Consider the following 21804-nt stretch of genomic DNA (forward strand, 5'->3'; position numbering starts at 1 on the left):
TTACAAAATGATCCAAATTAATAGATAGTTAGATTTGGGTTGACTTTGTGAACCTACATTTGAAGTTAGGGCATCTAATTGGTCTTCTGGGGTCTTGCTAAGGAGCTTGTCTTCAAAATCTGGATACCTACAAGGCCAATAATGCAACAGGAACACAGGTAAGTGTGTTACAATCAATTTTTTCAAGAGGACTAAGCAGTTACCTATGAGAATAAGTTCAGGCATGTCAATGCCACGTTATTGACTTTCCTATGAATTTGAATGCAAACAATTTAAAAGGCAATAGTTATTATTACTACTATAACTGTAAGTTAAATAAATATAAGGCTATATAGTTTAATGCTGTGCGAACTCTGCAAGAAGTTCAAGGTCATAATCTCAACATGAAAAATAAATTCACTAAAGCTACTGTGTCTGTTCCTTGCCTGCTTCATAGGCCAAATTTTTAAAACTATGGAAATTTCAAGCAATTTCGAGCACATCAGATTTCAGTCACTGTAAACTCATACATATGTGATTTTACCAGCACAGTCTTCTGTGCATGCAACAGAACCAGAGCATTCCTTATCCTCCTTCAATGCCTCTTGTAAAAGCACCTCCTCTGAACACAGTAACTATGATTGCTAGGGAGTCATTCCATCTAAGGGCTATTTTATTGAATTATATACAGTAATTTTTGTGAAGTTTGAGCTTCCACAGAAGGACCTGAGCTTTGAGATTCATCATCTCCTCAGGTAGAAACCACCCACACAAGTGTGTTGAATTTATCAATGTTAATTACATTAATGCTTACCTTGGCAGGGAAACAGAATATAGCCATGAATATTGGTGAAAAATTCATAAAGCACACTCTCCTGTAAAGTAGGTCACATGTTAATGAGCTAAACCTAGCCCCAAATACACACAAATATATGTAGCTTTAAGCAAGACTTTGTTGAAGTCAGCAGGACTACCCAGCATGAAGTCAGGTACTTAAGTATGAGGACCTTGCTGTGCTGGGATTAGAGTTGCAACTCTAGGATGAAAAAAAAAAAAAAAAAAATATATATATATATATATATATATATATATATATATGTATATATATATATATGTATAAAAACTGCCTCTTTTTTTATTCCAAGGATTTAAAAAATAAAGAAAAGTGAATTTGAAACCCATGATATTTTTATCAGGAATGAACATCACAAATCAAATATGTTTTATTTAGATTCATGCACTCTGATGTCTGAAATGAACCTGGTAACATCAGCTTACAGTGAACACATTCTGTGACAAGATACTGTGATTTCAGCACTGCTATTAAAAGGAACTATTATTGAGGTTGTGGCAAAAGTTTGTCATTCAATCCATATTTCTAAGATTGCACTTTTTCCTGAACAGATGTTTGCCACCTACATAGTTCACCTTGTAATTCATCATTTTACTTACCCTTTACAAAATCAATTTCTTAAGAAGACTGTATTAATATAAGTGAGAAGTTACAATAGTACCCCAGTTTGCTGGCAGATGTAAATATCCCTCACAAAGGATAACTCTTTTAAAAGAAATAGATATCACTTCTAAAATACTACCAATGTGTCTCAGTACCTTATACTTAGGTGCTGTAAATAGAAGATTGTGTGAAGTAAAACAGAAGTACACACAGATACACTCTCCAGCTCAGAGCATCATGTATCACCACAGATTCCTTTAATCCCACAAAACAGAAGTGCATTCACATTCAGGGAAAAGGGCACAGGCAGCTGGTTTTCTGAGCAAACAGGGGTTGAGAGAAAACAAAAGTGAAGGGCAGGATCATGCATACAATATGAATGGGAACTTCAGCATTCATGCACAGAGAGAAAAAAAAGAATTAACTCAAAATGTCTCTGTATTATCCACATTTATCCATTTTGTCTGGTTTGGGCTACAGAGGTTTTCACTTTGTTGCTGGGAAGCCACCTCACATTCCAGAAGGACGAAAGCAACATTCCAAATACCTGTTTTAAAGTAGAAAAAACTATTCTTTCTGGAATCAAGTACTAATACTATCTTTGATCAATTGACTTTTTCTTATACACAGGTAAATTATAAAAATGAGGGGGGAAAAAATCAAATATAGAGCAATTCTTTGTTTTCCTGCTGTATTCCAGGAATTTAGCATAAATATTTGGATAAAGAAATTAAGTTGCAAAACCAAATATTGAGCAAAATAAGGGCCTTTAGAAATATCATTTTAGGATCATACTTAGGATGGAACACTTTCAATGTGGGATACCTCTTTTGACTACAAAGTCATTTAAATATTTTTTTTTTTTATTTAAGAGGATGAACCTTTTCAGAAGGTAGTCTGTCAGACACAATTAAAAAAAAAAAAAAATTCTGAGAGACGTTTCAGAGATGTTGGTTTTAAGTTATGTTTTTCTAAAATTTTCAGAAAATATATCTACCTTGTCTTCATGTAAGATGGAAGTCAAGATATATATTTCGTTTCAGAGTCAAAACCAGCATAAGAAAACTGGAATCCTCACTACAATAGGAACATGCAAAATGCCTTGGAGCACAGGGAACATACCCTGTGAAGATGATGCCCCCATGCAAGGTCAGGATTGCAGAAAAAGAAGTTTTGGGATTGCGTAAGCATTTCCTCAGGTTATGTAAAAGAAAAAAAGCAATTCCTGTTGTACACTGCATGATGCATTAAATGTGTCTTGAGAATACCTTTGAAAGGAAGGAGATAAGGGAAAATTTTGTTTTGATCATTGGGGAATCTCAACATTAAAAATGCATCGTGGAGTACACTCAGAAGTGTACTCAGCAGTGTGAAATCCTCAGCTGCAGCCCAGCTTTAGACTCAGGTGTATGAAACCTGAGAACACTGTGAACTGGGTGGGAAAATCTCTTGCTGGATCTAGCCCCAAAAAAATACATGTCGTTAGGTAAAGAAGCAAAATCCATAAAAATTAAAATAAATTGGTTTTGAGAAGAATTTCACCTGTGGAAAACCATGTGACAATATGATCATAAGGCAGATTGGCAGAGCAGTTCCAACTTCATTTTTTCTGTCAAAGCAAGGCATCCCTTTATCCTCTGTGATCCTCTGATTTATGTACTGGCTTTAGCAACATACAGAAGTGATGAGTTTTACAATAGAATTTGAATCCAAAGAAGCCTGATTTCCACATAAATTATAAGTATAGCAGTTGATTTGGAAGCTGGAATTTCTACTCTGCTTTTCTTGCAGTTTTGTTGCAGGCTTTTCCACTGTTATTCCTCTCTTTCTGAATTCTGAGTCTTTTCCTGACCCCCAAATTCACAGACAATGCTTTAAAGCACACAAGCCACTTTTTGAAGGCACATAAAAATAAATTAATTTCTTTGTACTCACTGCTACCATTATGTATTGAAAGACATCATTATATTGCAATTTTAGGTGCAAAAAAGTTAAAAAAAATTATTGTGATGATATGCAAGAGCATTCTGATATGTCTTGAAGATACTGTTTAAGTCATGCAAGTAAGGGAGGAACCACAAGCAGCTGAAGAGCTTCTTCTGGCACAGTGAGATGCAATTCATGCAGGATGGAATTCAGCAGTTCAAGAACCATTGCAGTACCTAATGAAAACAGAATTAAAAAGACAAAGAAAAAAATCTAAGAAATATTGTCAAACTAATCATATTTCCAGATTCTAATATTTGTGTTGCCAAATCTGGCCTTGTTAAAATAAATCAGCTGCTATCTATGACCCTACCCCTTATCTTCACAAAGATATGTTCCTAAATGTTCACATTTTTGAGAATCTCATTGGAAAAAAAAAAGAATTGCCAAACAACATCTCTAAGAAAGCTGATAAATGATAGACCACCTGCAGGGAAAAACAAATTAAAAAGCCACACAGGATGATGCAAAAAGGAACAAAGGGAACATTATGGGTGCTTAACGGGAAGTTGATTACTGGTCTAAATCAAACAGGTTAGAAATCCAAATAGGAAAGAGTCCAGGATCCATTGGTATCACTTTTATCTCCCTCTATGGTTTTTCTTTCTCATATCTCACTCCTAGAATTATTTTCACAGTAGATAATTTATATCTGGATCTGTAGTTTTCCTTTTCCTTTCCTTATCTTTCTTGGGATCTTGGATCACTTTTGTCTACCAAATCTACTTCACATTAAGACAAATGAATCTCCTCTGCACCATTTGAAAGTCATTTTATTGCCATATGTTCTGAAGTGTAAAACTTTGCCTTAATGCTGCTCCATTGTGAACAGGTTGTTGACTCTCTTATCTTGAAGAGCAGGAGATTTGCTCTCCAGAACAATCTTAAGAGCAAGGACCCACATGTGACAAGAACCTGTATTTCTTTCCTTACCCGTTTTTCACCTTTGGCAATCTGCAGGAGCACTGTAGCAGGAATATCACCAACCTCATCCAAGAAATTTTATTTTATGGACTTGAAAGCTAGGATTGCTGGCACAAAATATAGCTTCCAAAATTTAAACCTCTATAATTAAAATTTATATAGCAGGAAAACAGTGGAGATTATACCATTCCTCATTTTTACAGCGGTACAAAGTTGGTAAGAATTCCAATTAAAGGCATGGCCAGCAAAACGTGGGGAGCAATCAGCAAGGACACATGAGGAAACTTTCTTACTGCAAAGAAAACAATATAGAGGAAAATAATACAAGAAAAAGGAAATTTGCTATAAGCTTCCTTCTGACCATTCAGAAAGACTAAGTATACTCAAGAATTGAAAACTCCTTTCTTCTAATCACCAAGCATACTGATTAGGAAGAAGGAAAATGTTATAGAATGTTGTTTTGTGGATTTAGATTTAAAAAAAACCCAAACCTCCAAATCCTTCAGTTGTTAAAAAAACATATAAGAGCTCCTTCATTTAATTTTTCCTGAAAATACAATGCATACATTATTGAGAGTATGAATTACACAATATTAGACCAAATCAAACTTTTAAAAATAAGTTCTCAAAAAAAGTCAGTTAGAAATGATAACTGGGGCATGTAGGAAACCTTTACTACAGTATTCAGAAACAGGAAAAAACATTCAATAAACTGTGGCACCTTTAGCTTGGCAATATTGCAGTAATTCAGAATTACATATTTTGTTTTTCTAGCACAAGCTGTTTCTCTGTAACTAGTCAAAGAGCAAACAAGTATCTGCATACTGTATGTCACTCATTTAATTTGTTATGATTGAGGAATACCTCATCAGGAAAGTGAATACATAAGTCATGAAAACACTGGCTGTCATTGAGGGGCATGAAATACACATTGTAAAAATGTTCCATCTGAGTGTGTAGAAGCAAATGTGAGTAAGACACTGCAGAGACCATGAAGAAAGTGAACTACAGAGAGTGGCATAAGCAAAACAGGAAAGTTTTACAAGACATGCAAATAGATGTAAAAAGTGCAATTATAGTTTCATTTGTATAGGTGTTTAGAGCTATATCAAAACATTTTTCTATGGCAGAATGAAGAATTGAGGTATGCAAGATCACTCATGGGCAGTGAACAGCAGTAATTCCATGAATAAAGGATATTTGTCGTTCTGTATGCACATTAAATATTACTGTGTGTAGTCTTCTTTACATTGCCTCTACAAAACAATAATGGGGGAACTGTGACAGCTGAGAGGCTAAAAAGAAAGCAAACCCAAACCAAAATAACCCTCAAACAAACCAAAACAATTTTTCAGTTGGTGTACTAGACTGCAAATGTTACAGCTCTTTCATTTAATACTGTAATCAAAAAAAATCACTCTCCTGCCCAATTAAGGCACCGTTCATGACCACTTTACACAACTACCAGCAAGAATTAAAGATAAACAAGTGAAGTTTCAGATTAAAAATGGTAATTTGTCCCCAGCTGGGAAGAATTTGGGAAGCAGAACAATAGACAAGTTGCAGAACACTTTGTATATCCCAAACATATAGAGAGTTCAAAAGAGGTTTAGGCTATTAGCAGAGTATTGTTTCCCCACAGGATAATAAATATGAACAGCACTTCACAGAACACAAAAGATGAAGTTGTCACTATAAAGTACTCAGGGTTCAGAATCTGTAGTTCTTATTCATAGGAATAATCCCAATGCAATCGGTCATGAAGTGTCATTGATGCAAAACTCCTGGGTTGGTGGTAAGCCCTTTCACTTGGCTCCAGAAGAAGGTTTCCCCAAAGCTCAGCCTCATTAGAATTGAGCATTACTCTGTTTGCATGAAAAAAAAGTGTGAAGTTCAAGCTCCAAATGATTCTCCAGAGGTTTCAATGGGTCTGAGGAAGAACAGAACACAAGAGAAAGATACCTGTACCCCCAGAGATACCTCTCACAAGACTAAGTATTTAAATTTGAGGTCTACACATAGTTGACTTGCATAAGTACAGCAGAATAATATAATTCAGAGTCATATTCAACAAGAGAAACAAGATCCCATTTCACAGCAGTAACAACTTCAACCTGCCAATAACTTAGCTTCAGAAAAGTAGCTACATAATCAAAGGGGAAATGTCTTGCGCTTCTAAATTCACATGTGAAATATATGATAGGATATTTCAGGATCTGGTTCTTCTGTCACATTAAGAAATGTTATAAATGACAATCTAGTTATTGACTTTTGCACTTATGTATTGGCTTTTGCAAGTTATTATTGATCACAGAGATTCTGATGTAGTAAAATTTGTAATCCCTTTTTAACTGCTTTTGAGAAAGTGTAATCTGTCACCTTTGGAATGCACCATATATCTTCTGAATAGTAGCTTAGACCTTTTCATAATATTAGAGACTATGTACTGCTAAATACTTTTATTTGTGTAACTAGCTCAGATAGTGATGTGAAATAGCTATGTTGATTCATTGTATTTGTGAACTATCTTATCTGAATGATAAGATAACAGTGACAAGAACCAGGACACCAAGAGAAATATTTACTACTGACTCTCCAGTTATCAAGAAGTGTCAAAACAACAGAATGGAAAAGGAATAAAATATATTGATTTACTCTACAGGATGGCATGCAGACAAGTCAAAGATTAAAACCAAGCAAAAGAATTCCCAGAACATGTAAACTCACAGGAATGTTTGAATATGTATAACCCTCATTAGTATACATTTAACAACTATAATGAAAAGTATATTAAAAATTATTTTAAGCTAATGGGGTATTTTTGGCAGATTTCCAAGCACTCTAGCACTGGATATTGTCCTTTTTATCCTTTATTAAATTAAAAAATAAATTAATAGTGAGACTTGTTTTTCACAATAAGCATTCTTGTTTGTTTCTTTTAATCTACAGTTTAAATGCTAAAGCAGAATCTACTGCTAAATCAAATAAAACTCCAGTCTGCTCAGATTATGTAATTTATTCAATTGCCTTTCCTACTCTGTCAATTGGGATAAGTCTACCAATCTTTAACTTCTGAGAATTAAGGCAAAGGGCCATTTCAGAAGAAATTAAAAACTCCCAATAATTTCTTGTACTAATATCCATTTCTCAAGTTACGTGCCAGGCACAGAATAACAGCATTATCTTTCTCCTAAATCCTTCACCCACTTCAGATCTTGCCCTTTGTAAGTCAAGGGTTCACTGAAAGGTTAAGTGCCCCACGAAAAGCAAAAGAGCTACAGCAGAAGGAAACAAGAACATCACAGACCCAGGTCATTTTAGTCACCTTGGGAGATGCAGATTGAGCTCTGCTCAGGAAGAGAAAGTTTTCCAAACCTGCTGCTGTTCTTTTGAAAGCAGAGCTTGGGAAAGCAAGAAACATCCACCAAGTCCAGATTTTGGGAAGTAGAAAAGAAGAGTAAGAGATGCTTTGTGACCTTTCCAACAGAACCCATCTGTGCAATATGGCGTGATTATACAATGTTTTCTCTTGGATCACAGCTACTGGGACAAAATCAAAAGACCTCTTGCTTCATTTTGGATTGAGCTGCCTTAGAGGCTCTTGTGGTGCAAAGTTTAGGCAGGAGAGAATTTCCTTGCTCATCACTGCCTAAGAGGTCTGTGATAACCTTGACAATTTTAAGATGTTTCCTTAAAAAAAAAAAAAAAAAGAAATCATGTTTTTAGGGGAATTTTTAGGCATTTTAGGGGACTGTTAATCCTGGAGATGTACATTTGGAGGGGAAGCAAATATCCAGGTGGTTGGATGCCAGGGTTTCCAGATTCCCTTGAGGTCTTGTGTCCAACAGAGAAGCACTCAGTGGACAAGAAAGATGAGTAAACACTTGGTTGGTGAAAGATCAACACTTGGTTGGTTCATATTTACATGACCCATGGTTACCTATTTCTTCATCATGGAAATTGAGAGGCCATCATGTGTAGTGCTCACGTAATCCACTGAGCAGTTTGGGCAGAATGTCATGGGAAATTATTCTGTATCAACTTTTCCCCTAAGCAACATGTTCCAGAAGCTATCAATTCCTATTTTTTTTTTTTCATTAATTACATTATCCAAATTTTCTTCCTTGATGATGCAAATTTGACATACAAAGAAAAATAATATAATTTCAAGTAAAAAAAGAAGCAATTCTGAAGAACTCTCCCTGTGGGTTAGCATACAGAATTCAATGAGGTATGACATTTGTATTTCACCTAAGGGAATAGCTGTTTGATCACTTAAGGCCTGTGATGGCCTAAAATCTGCTGTGCTGACCCAGCCAGAATTGGTCATACAGCCTCAGCAGGTTACTTAGAAAAACTTGGTTGCAACTCTGATATTGGGATAGAGATCAATTACCCTATTTAACAAAGACCACACACAAAAAAAAAGCTTTAGTATTACATCACAATTATAACGTATTGTTATTTTTCTCCCATCTTCAGTTACAGCCTTTAGAATAATTTCTTTCTTTGGCTCAGTGGGTCTATTCCTTTTGAATTATTACACTATTTTCTTTAAAATATCCCTGAAATTTGACTGGGACTGTAGAACATAACAGTAAGTCCTTTATTATAATTTAAAATCATATCAGTATTTAGATGGCATTCTCTTTAATGTTCTACTTGAGCTTTCCATTTAATCTCATTCTACCTCCTAAATTTAATTTTAAATCAAAATGATCTTTCATAATGATAAGCTGGATGAATCCATACCTCTCTACATGATGTAGCTTTTATCATCATTTAGAGCTAAGCAGTAAAATGCTTTCCTTAGATGAAGTTGAAAATACTTTCAAAACATAAAACCTGAACCAAAAATAACAATAAAGGTGATGCCTTTTAAGAATAAAATACAGTTCTAAACAGAAAAAAAACAAGCTAAAACATTTCAACTCATAGAGGAGAGGAGACAGGAAAAGAGTAACCAACTCCAAGTTTAAAACTTTCATTTACTTGGAGAAAATTTTCTTAAACACAGAATGTATTTGTCTAATTCAAAATATATGCAAATTTAAAGTAATTTGCCAAATGGTAGAATCTTTTTACCGTGTCTTGTTTATATCATTATATATGAAATAATTTTTTAAAAATTTACAAAAATTGGTCTGGCGGATCATCACAGCATTTCAATTCATAATAGAAATCTAATACATGTCCACCTAAACCCTCTTCTGCCCCGTCCTTCTCCTGCCAAAATTCATAGAATTCATTTTTTGCATATAGCAAACATTAAAAAATTACATTGAAAGAATATAAATTACAAGTCCCATTGCAAAGAACAAACTGAAGATCAATTTCAATGGATCAGATCATAATGAATATCTGTTTTTTTTAATGACTGGAACATTGAAGAAAAGCAATATTTCACAGCAAACATAAAAAATTATACACTTTGTTTTCCTGTTTTCCCTCCTAAAATAACAATATTTCCTAGGTTATTTACTTTAAAGGAAGAGCTTTGATGGAATTTTATTTAGTTGAATGCTGATTAATCAGCAACGACTTGGAACCAACCCAACACACGAAAGCTGATGCTGCTGAACTAAAGAGATCTCAGGAAAAGCTTCATCTAGTCCATAAAAAAAATTACCTGATACAGAGGAGATTTCAGAGCCAAACATTAACCCCCAGATGTAAATATCTCTGTGTATGGACCTTATTCTGATGAGTGGGACTCACTGGGAGTGAGAAATTCACTTGTTTGCAGAAACACTTATCGTATCAAGTTGTTTGAACACAATGCCTCTTGCAGTCCTACCTCAGTCTAGCACCTACCAAACCCTCACCTTGCATTTTCATTCACTATTCTCAAGCTGATAACAGAATGACACTGCTGTGGGGGTATGCCACAGATGCCAGGTGGCAGATGAGGAATTATAGAGTAGTTTGGATACAAGAAGGTCACTAGAATTAATTGATAATAGGAAATTGGATCTGTGCATTTGATGTTCAACTTTGATGTACATGTGCTCCTTGATTAATCAACATCTTGAGTGATTACTACTGAAGGAAAACTTTAAATATTCAAACATTTGATACTTGCTTCATTTGTAAATATTCATTCTGGCAACCCTATTTGCTGGGATATTTGGAGGGGAAAATAACATTTGGGGTACAAAAGTAATTAAGGTGACTTCAGTTAAAACTTTAGTGAGTGATTGTAGAGCACCTCTATTAGCATTTGTTCAACTAGAAAGGGAAGCCTCATTTCCATACAAAAGTCTTTCAGATGAAATAACAACTCATGAAAGTTAATACTAAAGAGATACTAGTTCTAAAAAGATGATGCATATTTTTTTTAATTAAAAGAGCATTGTGTAATCAAAGCCAAATTCCTTCTTTTGATCAAAGGCAAGTTTTGTTTTTGTTTAATATCAGCATAATTCTACATTTGTGTGATAATTATTTAAAGCTACTATCTCCTATGTGAGAAAAATAGCTGGATATTATTATCATTTACAGCTCTATATATAAATAGCATATTAGAAAAATTAAAAATTAAGATCAAATTTTAAGACCACACATTTTCACTTAGACATATGTACTAAAAAAACAAAGATTCCCCATTTTAAAGGATTACTCACTAAAAAATATTTTTCAAAAAAGTTGAATATCTACATGAGTTTCCCTTTCCAAGTGAAAGGACCAGTTTTATGAATCCATCATTTCCCAGTTTTTTGCAAAAGTTTTGGGTTTTTTTTCACAGACCAACAGGTTGAATTTTACCTTTTATTACCTCCTGTCTGATGTATGCTAATTACCCAGCAGTGAATACTCACAACCAAATTATGAAAAATATGTAGTGCAAAAACCAATGTGAAATGTTGTCAGAGCTATAAATAAAACTAAACTATGTTCAAAATATCAAAGGAAAGTTGAATATAAGATTTATAGAGATGAATAATGCTTAGCCCTTAGAAATCTCTATTTTATTGAAGTAAAGCCCATAATTCTAAACACATTCTTTGTCTTCTTATGCCTGTGTGTGTATGAAATGTCTGCTTACCTCATTTCTATGTCACATCTATAGAAAACCAAAGTTGAATTTTCTTTATGAGAGTGAAGGGACTGAAAAGAAAAATTGTAAAAAAGCATGTCAGAAATACTTGCCAGCAAGTAGCTCATAAGAAACTACTAGTAAGTAAATCATAATAGTAGTCACAGGATATGTTTATGTGCTGGGTTTTGCAGGGAGGAGTTTCCCACAAAAATATGCTGCAAAAAGCAGAACCAAGAGATGGTCAATGGGACCAGAAGAAAAGAACATTACACAACATTCTAGATGGAAGTGCAGCTGGTCATATCATATCATAACTGCTCTAGGATCTTGACACATTAGCTTTTTGTACTTTAACTCTTTAAACCAGGTCAGTATTTAGAGACTGTCAATAAGTTCAATAAGTAAAACTTCAATGAGTTAAGCTTCCAGCCTTGGATTTTGACCAAAATGTTTCTGTGCCTCTTCAGCCTTTCTTTCAGGATGGTGGGGATTTTCTTACACGCTTTCAGCACAGAAATCACTATTCAGGTTTTTTTTTTATCCAGCTCTTTGGTATCTTTCCTTACATCATTTACTCTTTACTGTTTATAAATAGAGACAAGACTGAAAAAGTAAAAAAATAATTATCAAAGTTATTAAATAAATAACTAAACAAAAACTAGTTATCAAAAATTAGTTATCAATAGTTATCAATTGTATATCCAAAGTTATCAAATGGTTTCATAACTACCAACAGTTATCAAAAAATTGTTATCTGCAGTTCTGAGAAAGGTCCTGCTTTGCAAACAAGAACCTCCCTCCCCGGTAATTGCCAATACATGATGAAGTCCTAAGGCTGTGGCTCATGGTTAACTTAAGGCTGGCCTCAGGTTGATCCCAGTTTTAGTATAGATTTCTACTTTCAATATGATGTAGGAAAAATAAGAGCAATTATTCAAGAAATGAAATTTGAATGTCCTGTTTCATCCCTCTCACAAATATTGACACCAATTTCGTGGCCCATAAAACTAGCCAAACTATTTCAAAATATACTTCAATAACTGAACATTCTATTATGAATGTAACAAAGAGAGTTTTTTGTGGGTTTTTTTTTGTTGGTTTTTTTTTTTTTTCCTGAGCAGTCCTTGACAAGTTACCTTTCTTCATCACCTGCTAAAAAACTTCTGGAAGCTCAGTGTCTTACAGATTACTGGTTTTAGAATTATTCCTCATGTACTTGTAAGGGTTGTCAGAAGAAGATTTTGACCCTTGCTATACCATTAAAGATAATTAGTCAATTCTGAGCAGCAGCAGCTATAGGTTGTCTGTTTTTCAACCCTATGAATGTCTGGCATTGGATGAGATTCACCCATAACATTCAGACTGTCATTTTCTATGTCATTATACTTTACTTACACTAGTAGTTTCTTAGAAATAATATTAAATAAAATTCTCTGAAAATGTGATTAAAAGCAATGCTTCTCAGGAATTTTTGGGGAAAATAAAAACCAAAACAACCCTAAATCAAAAAATCACACCACCCTAAAACACAAAGCTTTCTCTTCCTCCTCAAAGAGTTTGAAGCCTATGCTCAAGTATGAATTCTGGTAAAACAGACATTTATTTCATCCTATTGCTATTTCATGTGAAGTGCACAAGTAGAACTAGAACCCCAAGAACTCCCTGCTATCTCAGCTGATTCGGAACCTGGATTGTTGTCCCCTGTGAATACTTTATGGGCAAACTGAAGCTGAAGTACTGGTAGGAAGGGTGATGGCTGGTATTGAAGGACACCTTCCTTCCAGCATGGGCATTAACCTGATTTGAAAAGTCCCTCACCATGAGGGAGATTAAGCTTGAATTCCCTCAAGAAGAGGAAAAGCTTGTCCTCTGACATCCAGCTCCAATTTCCAGGCAGGTAAATAAACAGAGTAAAGGTAAACACAAGTCTGTCAATGCTGATGCCATGTTAGCTACATAAACTGATTTTTCAGAAGCTATTTGAGAGCATCTTTTGAGATTTAGGCATATTTGCAAAGTGTGAGAAATATGCAGGTCTGGCATTGGACTGCTTAAATTCTATCAAGTTCCTTAAAAAAGCAGCTTGAGAACTTGAGGAGTTTTCATGGTGTGACCCTTAAAAAAACCTTGCAGGTTACATATGGATATACACATTTATATGCAAAATAAGAAAACCACAAGTCTGTACTTAATATGAGTTTCAGCCCTTCTACAGCCTCTCTTCCTCAGTTGTTTTTGATTTTACAAGATACATACATGGCACTGAACAAAAGCTTTTATCTCAAAAGAAAAAAAAAATCTTTAACCAGACTTCTATTTCATTACATGGTATTTGTGCTCCCAAATTATTAGCACACTGAACAAATCCAGAAAAATTAGCTGATGTAAAGTCATTATGATATGGTTCCTGCATTTAGTGGCTGAGAAACTTCTGTAACTATAAACAGAAATGCACCAAAGCAGAATAAAAATATGCAAGCATAAATATTTCAAGCTTGCTTGCTGGTCTCCTCTGTCCATCATCCCTTCTTATCCATCAAATATCAGCAGAATTCATCTCCTTTTCAGGGATTCTACTGCTCTCTAGGAGATGCTACTTAACTCCAAGGTGCCAGTCACTGGACTTGTATCTGATAAATAAAAACTCCACAGGCTTCAGAGAGCTCTCTGAATAAAAGCAGGTCTTTCCCTATGGAAAAAAATATGCAGGATTATTACTCTGAACTATTTTAAAGATTTGGCTAGATACTGATTAAAGCCTCTTGAAACAATTTTTTTTGTATAGTAGACAAAAACATTTGATCAATTTATATAGAAATAGAGATTTCAAAATCAAGATTAAATATTTCCCCATCATTCAGTTCTTTTTCTGCATTGTGTTTCAAGAGACAAATTATGTATTTTTCAGCTTGATCTGAAAATATCCAAAATGAGATATTTTCTACAATTGAATAAAAGGCAAATGAGATTTCACATTGAATGTTTTGCCAAAATCAATGAAAACTACACCAACGATTTTGTCTTTCAGGATCACTTAGTTTGTGTCATTAGCAATCCTTAAAAGAATGGATTTTGTGTAGCACACTGGCTGTGATCCATATAGTGGAAGAATAGGAATTGAAAATAGCTCTCTATTTAAGAATGCATTAAATTGATTGCAGCCAAGTTCCTTGATCTTTTGGGCACAGGACTGCAATTATAAAAAATTAAATTAGCTAATTAATACATTGGTAGTTTAAATTATGCCCTTCCATAAAGCAGTTGAGACCTCATGGAAGGCAGACAAGTGTTCCCTGTACTCATGGTTTTGAAGATAAACATCTCAATTTCTGGAACAAAGAAAGAGAGTAAAAGCTTGTATCTAAGCCCTGATATCAACACCCTGAGAAGGAATCTCCTGCATCAATGTACTGAGCTTCTAAAACCCCTAAAGTTAGTACAGAGAGATCTTAACATAGAAGGGGATCTGGACCTAGAGGAAGGATGCAAATACACAGAAATATCCAATAAATAAAATGTTCTAGAAGATCTGACATGCTATTCAGCCATGCAATGCTTACAATCTTCAGCAGAGATACCAAAGAAGCCATTTCTCCTCGAAAATTATGAATAAAGGTTAAACAAGGAAAATACAGATCCTATTCAACCTTAGGATCCTGTGGGACACTGGGAAGGTGAATATCACACAAAATAAAAGGGTGACTATTGGGTTTTTTTGTATAGCAATTATGAATTATTATTAATATCATAATGCTTTTATTAATTTGGCCTATTAGATCAAATAATGCATAATTATTATTGGACTAATTGTTTAGACTATTAAACTGTTAAAATATTAATTTCCTCATACAATTTTTGATTTATTGGGTGAGGCGAGTTTTGTCACCAAACTCTTTTGTGCTGTAATTTAACATTCACCAATAGTCTAGGTAATCAGAATAAATTTGCCTTAATTTCTGCTACTATTACAATTGTTTGACAATTGTCAGCATGACAAAGAAAATGGATATATTTATTGCTGATTTCAAATCTTTATTAGTCAACTTCTGTTTTTTGGAGGGAGGCTTGTTTGATTTCATTCTTAGAAATCTTAAAGAGAGGAACAAAGAGGGGAAATAGTTACCTGAATTGTACTGAAATAAACTTGGTTTGCTCCATCTAAGTAGGTCTTTCATTTATCTTCTACCTGAAACAAATGCATCCATTTGGCTTGCTGCTCACCAGTGCTATTAATACAGCATGAACAAGAACTGCAGGATAAGATTTGGTTGTTTTCTTCTGCTCGTGGACTGACAGTAGACCAAAGCTACACATACATAAAATACTTTACAATAGAGTGGCTTTAAAATTTAATAAGACACAGTGAATAGACTGAATACATTATTGAACACATATAGCCACCCAGGATACAGTGCACATTGTTAGGAAGGTGACAGAGAGGTAGGGAAAAGAAAGAGTTAAAGAAGGGTAGCAATACCAGTTAGGACAGGCAGAGGTATGACCATATCTTCATCTCTGACTTAAGAAATTTAAGGCTATAATGAAGAAAAAGTATTAAGCTCAGTCTGGAAGCTCTTCAGTCAGCAGAAAATACAACCTCCCCAGGCAAAAATCTGAAGAAGATATTGACTCTATGTTGTCTACACACATACAAACACACACATTTTATGTTTCACTATATAGGAAACTGGCATCATCCTCCAAAGTGCCAAGTTAGACATCACTTCCAGAATTAAAAATATCTTTCTCCCTATGAAGTATAGGGCCAATGATGTGGAGAATACCAGCAAAGAATTAGTCATTGACTTTGTACTGTCGTTATGTGGACAGGCGAGTTAGTGATATTGCTTCTAGCAAATGGTTCATCAAGATTTACTAGCAAATGGAAGAAGGGGTGATGATAAGCTTTTATTTAAATTTCTATAAAAAGCTCTCTTTAGAAACAGTTTATTTAAATTCCTCACAACAGGGCTGTGGAGCACTACAGGAGGTATTACATAGAAAGCACTGCATCTGTACTTGGCAATTCAGAGTACTGACAAAGTGGCAACAGCAGGAATACCTCATTTATGCCATTTTCCTTAACCAAATTGTCTTCCTCAACACTAATCTCTGTCAAGTACTTCACATATTTAAAGAAAGGGCTGATAGAAGAAAAATATTTCAAGTAAATTTCTTCTTTGAAGCAGGGTTCCAAAACAGCATTAAAAAGCCCTGAAGAACAAGGCCCCTTCAAGATCCAGGTTTTTAATGCTCTTTACTGAAGAACACTGTCAGGTGAGAATATCACATTTCATAAAACAAGATACCCACCAGTTCCAATAGATCCAGGTTGCTACACTTGTAAGTAGTGCAACAACAGCAAATCAGTTGGGAACACCTGGAATTACTGGGCTAGTTCCCTAAGAATACTTGAATTCAAGATTTCTAAAGCTAAAAGAAACCAACAGATGGGTTAGCCTGACTCAGTGAAATATGAATTTACTTCCTGTAGGTGTCCCCCCAATCCTGCCCCCCAACAAGTTAGCCAGTAAAAATATTTCAAGGTAAGTAAATACTGGAGAATGTGTGCTGGAAGCTAATTTTGAGCTTACAACACTCAAGGGTTTCATTTAAGGCCCAATAATCTGTTTTTAATACAAAAATATAGCCAAAAGTGGAAATTTTGTTTGCAATGAAATCTGATATTAAAAAAAAATAGTAGACATAATCAATACTTAGTAAACTACCTGTGTTCTTAATAAATCAACTGGAAGCCAAGAATTTATCAGCAAAATTTCTTATTAAATGATTTTACAAAATGTTCAAAATCAAGACAGTTTTCTACTCTTCATAGATAACCCATTAAGGGTAAAATAAAATAAATTGGTTGCATGAATTATTCATCCCAACTGTTTACACAGTTCTAGTCAAACAGTGATTCTGCTCTAGTATTTTTTTCATTCACAAGCAGTTCAAAGAACAATCTGTCCTCTCAGAAACCAGTAAATTTTAAACTATTCAATTTCTGATTAACAAAATGTCTATGGCCATTGAAATGCATGCACAGACATAGCATTTGCAGAACATGATAATAACAAATTACCATGATTTAAATGTCCAACAATGTCCAAATTTAAAAACAATGTCCAAATTTAGCTTCCAAACTTATTGTTTCTTTAACTGGACACATTTGGTTTAGGAGTAAGTAATTTCACTGATCTTCACAGGACTTTTAAAGCTGTATGGTTACGTGTGCACTACAAACATACATGCTATGAGATGTGCAAAGCCAACAGCTGTGCTAACATCTGAGTTTCCCCCTCATCCTCACTAAAAACCTCTCTCCTAGTAACTGCACTAATCCTTCAACTCTAAAAATTATGATTTGCTTTCCAATATTTCAGAAATTTCTAAAAAGACAATAACTCTTATTAGAAAATTATCTCACTCATGCTGTGTGGACAAACTTTCTTATATCTAGCCTTTGAAATAACAGGAAAATTAACATTAACTTTGAAAATTTTACCATGAAGAGAAAAGTTTGGTTTGGATCCAGGATTGTAGTGTAGAACAGATCTTCCTCATCCCACAAGTACCCAAATAACATCTAAGTTTCAAACAGCTGTTTGTTTAATACTCATATCAGCACAGATTTTTATTTCTTTTACTTTTAAATTTTGGACTAAGGTTAAAAAAAAAAAAGTGTTTGTAACCAAGTATTATACCCTTACAAAGGCAATTAATAATATAATTGTTTCTTATATTTATTGAAAATACCCACAAATGGTAAAATTTGTTGGAACCATTTTCCACAGACACATTGTTTGGATTAATTGAAACTGTTGTTTTCCTACCATAAGTCATCAGCAAATTGATTTACTTTACACAGTGAGGTCCATTCCAGGCCTGAGGCATTGGTGCTTTATGGAAAAGCAACTGGGCAGAATTGGACATGATATTTCTCTTTCAGGCAGATTTTAGAACATTACCTGCATATAAAATTGTTCAGAGTCTTTTTCTGATGTCCTGAAGAATAAGAATTTCCTAGTGGCAGGTAAAAGTGGATGAAAGGCAGAGATTCACAATAAAACTACTCACCAATTATAAAACTACTACTAAAAAAAATAAAACTACTCATACAATTTATAACTTCTTAAGTACAATGTTTTAAAAATGTTTTTTTGGGTCATTATATCGGTTTTTAATATATAGCCCCTCATACACTCCATGACAAACAAGCCTCACGTCCACAGAATTTAGAGAGGAAGGCAAAGGTCACATATCCATTTTCTCAGGTATTTGCTTGCTAATAGATTGAATTCAAGCAATAAAGGGGCTATTATTGACTTGTTTGTGAGTTACAGCTAAGGAAATGCAAAAATATGAGTATTTCTCTTGAAGAGAGCCACGGTAAGAAGGGGATTGTGCTACAAACACCTTGTTGAGAGCATCAATAAGTGAGAGCAAATATACCAGAATCCTACTACAAATTCCTTGGCAGCCTGCCACGCAAGCAGCCAGTTCTGATGGCTGCAAGGAATGAAGTTGAGAAGCAAGCAAACAAAAGAGTCTGGACAGGAGCCAGAGGAGGCATAAGGGGTACATAAGAGAAAGCCACTTCACAGCTGGAAATTGCAAAGGCAGAGTGCTTGGAGCAGGGGGAAAGCCAGGGTCCAGGCACAGCTTTATCTTCCTCTGGCATTTCACCATGCCCCAGGAAGTCAGCAGATCTGATTTTCAGGTGTGGCCAAGCTGACAATGCAGCTGTAACACATGACCAGCAGACAAAATCTTCTCTTGCAGCAAATAATAGCCTGAGTGATAGCTGAGAGCTGCTCTGCCAGCTCAGGGATTGGGAGCCAGGGGCTGGTTCTGCTCTTTGGACACAAAACCACTTCTGAAGTTGAAATGTGCCCCTTGCAACTGGTGCACACTGTGCTAGGGTTCTGAAGTAGGGGAATATGATAGTGGATGCTGAAGTGCAAAATCACATCAGCTCAGGACTCCCAGGAAAACCTCCCAGAAGATGCTGTTATCACACTGAGTGATTTTTCTGTCAGGCTGGAGTAGAATGCTTAGGCACTACTTCTCTAGGTGACAATGTCCTTAAGTGGTGATGAAGTTGCTTCAGTGTACAAAAATACACCCAAAAACTGTGACTATGTGGACCTCAACAGTCACTTAAATATTTACTGCAGGAAAACACATTTGTGCAATAACAGTATCAGGATGTTTATGTCACAACAAAGGCCTGGAAGTGGGAAAAAAAACCCACAAAAAGTCCAAGGTGTCCAGCATCAACCCCAACTTCTCTGCTTATCAGATATTTTCTACCATGTTCTACAATTCTGAACACACTCTGTAGAGAAAAAAGAAGAGAAAATATTTATGATTTTGGAAAAGTGATTGCTGAAACTTCTGCCACACTACTCTGGGTTCATGATTTTCCCTCAGTATCAGCAAAGTGCTGTTACTGTAGTTTTTCCCTTTTAACCTGAGGGGAAAAGAAAAAGAAAGAAAAAAAAAAGAAAAAAGCTTATTATTAACAATATTAACATTTAAGTAATGCAAATTAACTTTGCAGTTTTGCATATAAAAAGATGTAATTAGGGCCTTTTCCTCATTCAACAGATGCTGGTTGGAGACTTATTTTTGACGCCAGGGTCAGTAGGGTAACAGCACTTCCTGCACAGAAATAGTTGAATCTCCAGAATGGGGCAGGGAAGAGTAATAACTTGATTTCTCAAGTCTTTTCCCTCTAGATAGGATGCATTTGGCTTCAAAGAAATCATACTGATGTAAAATTAGCACAAGTGAGAACAAAAAAAGTGGCACTTCTATCTGGAAGATTGCAAATTATTATATTACTCAAGAAATCCCAGAGACATTATAATAATGGGATCCACCATGAATTACCCAGCAATTCCTTTTATCTTCTATTAAGGCAATTAGGGAGGGAGAGAGGGAGAGAGAGAGAGAGAGAGAGAAAGAGAGATCTGTTCTTGTTTTAGAACTCAACAGGCTGCAAGTCCCTGCACAGACGCTGAAGCAGTCCTGAAGGAACAATGATTTCATTCCTCCAACGACCAAGCCAGTGTAAGCAAGCCAAATAGAGAAATAAATTACGTGGTCTGGAAAAGCATTAATGTGCATTGATTCCTCTTTTCTCATTAAAGGAGATGGAGGGGGAGGAGAAGGACTGAAGTGTAATTGAAATTTGAGATGAAAAAGTTTGCCTGCATATTTGCTCAGGAAGACAACCCAAGGTACACCTGACCCCTTCTGAGCTGTGGCACAGCCACAGTAAAATGCAAACATTTCCTGACTTAGCTCTTTGAACAGAACAAAGCACAGACATTAATAACTTAAATGAACATCACATATTTAGAGCATGATTTAACTGCAGCAGGTATGTTACACAGAAAAGTAGTTGCTTTTAGAAAGGTGAATTTAATTCAATACCTGCTGATTACTGTCAAGAGTAGTCCCATACATTTTTGGGGTTTATTTCACTACTACTGCCTGAGAGTGTCTGAAGTAATTCTGACTAAACAGGTTCACAATCATTGACCTATGCATGGCATACCATGTATGCCCCTATAAACAATTCCATTTTGTGTTTCCTGTTTTAAATTTTGCTGTCCTTTAAATCTACAAGCAAGTAGGAATTGTGAATTCTTAATCAAATCTCTAATCTATAAAAATTTAAAATTGAAAAGTCTTTAAAAATAAAACAAAATTAATTTTCCTTTTTGTACTGGTGCTGCCTGTTGTTGCCATATTCATTGCTATGTGATTGAGCTACACACTTACTCCTAGACGTCATGATTACACCAGACCAGGGTTCAGAGCATGGTTTTGGATTGTTCAAATTCCCATTCCTTTAGATTATGGAAGGAATCATGCTGTACCTCTGGGAAACATATTTTTATTCTTTGTGCTGCACAAATGTAACATAGCTGTAAACTGGAAGAGCTTTGGAACACCACACAAAAAATGTGTCATGATGAATAGGGGAAGGGAAGGGAAGGGAAGGGAAGGGAAGGGAAGGGAAGGGAAGGGAAGGGAAGGGAAGGGAAGGGAAGGGAAGCTGTTATTCATGAGGCAGATTAGCCTGTATGTCAGATTAAGCCTTTTTTTTCCTTCTACCTTGGTTCTCATCAGATCTGATAAATGGTATGGGAACCTAAGAAATAAATGGTTTCAGCATTGCAGATTATTGTTTTAGGTTTAAGAGACAAACTTTGTACTTCCCTGCATGAGCTTAAAAAGTCATATTTTGCCCCTTCTAGGCAAAAACCTAGGGATAAGAGAATAATGGCTGTAATGAACACAAGATTTAAGCACTCTCCTCTCAGCAGTTTTGGGAACAATTCTCACCTCTGCAGCTCTAGTAAATGGTGCAAAATTTAGGAGGCTGAGGCATCCCCTAATACAC

The 21804-nt window shown here is 35.2% G+C and overlaps 1 long non-coding RNA gene across 5 annotated transcripts in view; it reads right to left on the reverse strand.

The window, feature by feature from the left end:
* Positions 1–1084: 1084 nt before the first annotated feature.
* The window catches only part of LOC110476583 (uncharacterized), a 135245-nt gene continuing 114525 nt past the window's right edge, over positions 1085–21804 (reverse strand). For all 5 annotated transcript variants that reach the window (XR_014949655.1, XR_014949653.1, XR_014949644.1 and 2 more), the window contains 3 exons: positions 15508–15570; positions 11391–11452; positions 1085–3597 (listed from right to left, as the gene is read on the reverse strand). This is a non-coding gene — a long non-coding RNA (uncharacterized LOC110476583). The remainder of the gene's footprint in view (positions 3598–11390; positions 11453–15507; positions 15571–21804) is intronic.

The sequence above is a fragment of the Lonchura striata genome, chromosome 1, assembly GCF_050655825.1.
Source record: "Lonchura striata isolate lonStrDom1 chromosome 1, ASM5065582v1, whole genome shotgun sequence".
NCBI classification, from domain to species: domain Eukaryota; kingdom Metazoa; phylum Chordata; class Aves; order Passeriformes; family Estrildidae; genus Lonchura; species Lonchura striata.